Here is a 3,030-nt window from a genome sequence, read left to right as displayed (position 1 = left end):
ACGTTTAAAAATGTCCATATTTCCAGCTCCTCTCAGATCCTCGGCAGTTTTGGAGCATAAAAGCTCCAAAAGCTGGCTAAAAGCAGCATCACCAAATGTTTCAGTTCTACTCTGTGGAACAGCTAGAAAGGAAGAGCCAGAGGATCTGAGGGGCCTTCCTGGTTCATAGAATAAAAACATCTCTGAAATATACTCTGGCGCAAGCCCATGTAGCGCTTTATAAACTAATAAAATAACTTTAAAATCAACACGAAAACTAACAGGTAGCCAGTGTGAGGATTTTAAAATGGGCCTAATGTGTGCTCTCCTTCTGGTCTGAGTCAGAACTGGCGCTGCAGCGTTTTGAACCAGTTGCAGCTGATTGATGGTATTCTTGGGCAGACCAGTAAGAAGAGCATTACAGTAGTCTATCCTGCTAGTTATAAAGGCGTGCATTAGTCTCTCCGTGTGAGAAACGGTCCATCTGGAACATCCTTTGTCCTGTATAATGTATTCTATGAAGAACTTTGTACTGTATAAGTTGTAAGTTTGGGTTCTTAGTCATAGTGAAAGTATTTAAACATATTTATGACCAAGAGATCTGTCAGTGTTGAGAGAGAGGTCCGCCCGCACAGATTCCACCTTAAATGGCAAATATAACACTCCTGAGAGGTTATGAGGTTCTTAGACAGTGATGCTGATTGCTTGCAGACCTCAAGACCATTTCTGCCATTTCTGATTTGCGTGTACACATTTCGTTGCATAGCTTAGTAAATCTGGCCCTAAAACTCAAAACGGTTATTGTTTTTTCATGTAAGTGCCTTGGTTTAATGTGATTATAGAAATTATGTTAAAGAGATAATTGCAGTTATTTCATACATAGCAGATTTTGACAACCAGCTTCATTTTGAATGAGAATGGCTATGACTGCATTCTACCCACATAAAAAATAAAAAAAATAAAACTCGTTTTAATTTACAAAACTCATTTATGGTATCACTTGTCCTCATCCATTAAGTGGAAATCCTAGAGTATTCCCAAACTACACCGGCCCAAATCATCTCCAGGAAGCCGACAGAGGGTCTGGTCATTACATTAACCGAGTTTATAGCACTAACGCTTGAACAGTCTGCATACATATTAATGGTTAATACCAAGTTGCTAAAAACCTAAAGCATATACAGTATATGCATTTTAATATATCAATCTAATATATAACATATAAATTTTTTTTGTACATATATATACATATACTGTATATCCATACATTATATATATATATATATATATATATATATATATATATATATATATATACATATATATATATATATATATATATATATATATACATATACATATATATATATATACATATATATATATATATATATATATATATATATATATATATATATATATATATATATATATATATATATATGACACAAGCCTTTGAAATCTGTAAGAGAGAAAACAAACAAACAGACAGACACGAGAACAGGCAGAGACAAAAACCGCAACCATTTCAGGTCCCTGAGATTGAATCAAAGCTAGGCTACTGAGATTATCTGTCCCCCAAAACTCCGTAGTGAGCATGTAGGTGAGTGAGCAGGTGTGTATGTCTGTGTAACTGTGTGTGTGTGTAAAGTCAAAACAATGCTAAATTAAAGCTGCAAGTAGCGATGAACGGGCCCTCATGTGTGCAATTTCCACCAACAAAGGTCAAGGACTCAATACGAAGTCCGATGACACCACCCACGACTCTGAATGTCATACCATTCAAAAGTTATGGCAGAAAATAGGATCTATCAAATATCGACCAATCAGAAGAAGGGGCGGGGCTAATTCAGGCCAATGAAGGTCAAGTACTCAATACCGAGTCCGATGACACCACCCACGAGTCTTTATGTCAAACCATTCAAGTTATGGCAGAAAGTAGGAACTATGAAATATGGACCAATCAGATGAAGGGGAGGCGCGCTTTTTGGCGTCTATCGTCGCCACGGTAACACTTTTGACTGAGAAAAGTAAAGCCCATCGTCACAGGATCTAGACGCACATTTTGATGTATAACCCACCTATGTGCACATTACTAGTGTGTGTTGTTTTGTTGTTGCTGTTGTTGTTGTTGTAAGGCACTTGACGAATTCCACTTAGTCAAGTGTCTTTACTACAACATCAACAATGCTTTGCAACTGCCGTATGTGCCGTATATTGCTATTGTTAGTAATTAGTCGCCATTAGCCGCCAGCTGACAGAGAGAGGGATAGAAATGCAGCTGCTCGTCTCTCTAGGTCTTTTTGCCCAACGTTTTAGAGATCATGTGATTTTAATTTAAAGTAATTTAAATTAAGTTGCCATCCCTCACTTGGCTGCGTATATGTGCACACGCACGTGCGCGGGGGCACATGTTTTATGTGCATCAGATTTTTATTTTATTTATCAGGAGAATTGTGCAGACATGCCTGTAAGGAGAGAAGGTGGAGAGAGAGGGAAGAGGAGTGGAGTGAGGTGCTAAAGGCCGTGGATCCATCAACAGCTGGGTAGCAAAGAGCACAGCAGGAAGCACATGGACCAGTTATTTATGTTGATTCAGATCTGTTTTTCTGTCATTACTTTAGTTTTGATTAGTGGTTATATCTAAGAAATATTTGTCTTTTTGTTTTCTGCTTATTACAGTTTCACTCGTAGTTTTCACCTGTCATGCTGAAGATTATTGCCAATAAAAGGAGCAAGGCGCTCGCTTTCCTGGCTCGTGAAAATCGAGTTTGGCTGTCTGTTCAACTTTGTTAACATACTGGAAGTATTTAAACACGATTGTGAGAACAGAACACGGGGTATTTGTCGTGGGTAAGGTTTAACAAGTTCAGAGCAGGTAATACAATACAGTGTTTTTTATTGTAATGTAACAAAGTAACAGATGTAACAAAGTTATTGTCAGAAAGTGTTAAAGTCGTGTTCCATGTGTCCCTTTTTAAATTTCAGCACCTGCCCCTCCAAAGGTGTCTGTACGTCCCTGCACAACAGGGAGGGTCTCTGTGCAACCCA

Source organism: Cololabis saira, chromosome 10, assembly GCF_033807715.1.
Source record: "Cololabis saira isolate AMF1-May2022 chromosome 10, fColSai1.1, whole genome shotgun sequence".
NCBI classification, from domain to species: domain Eukaryota; kingdom Metazoa; phylum Chordata; class Actinopteri; order Beloniformes; family Belonidae; genus Cololabis; species Cololabis saira.
The sequence above is the reverse complement of the archived record's forward strand: the minus strand, read 5'-3'. Positions refer to the sequence as shown.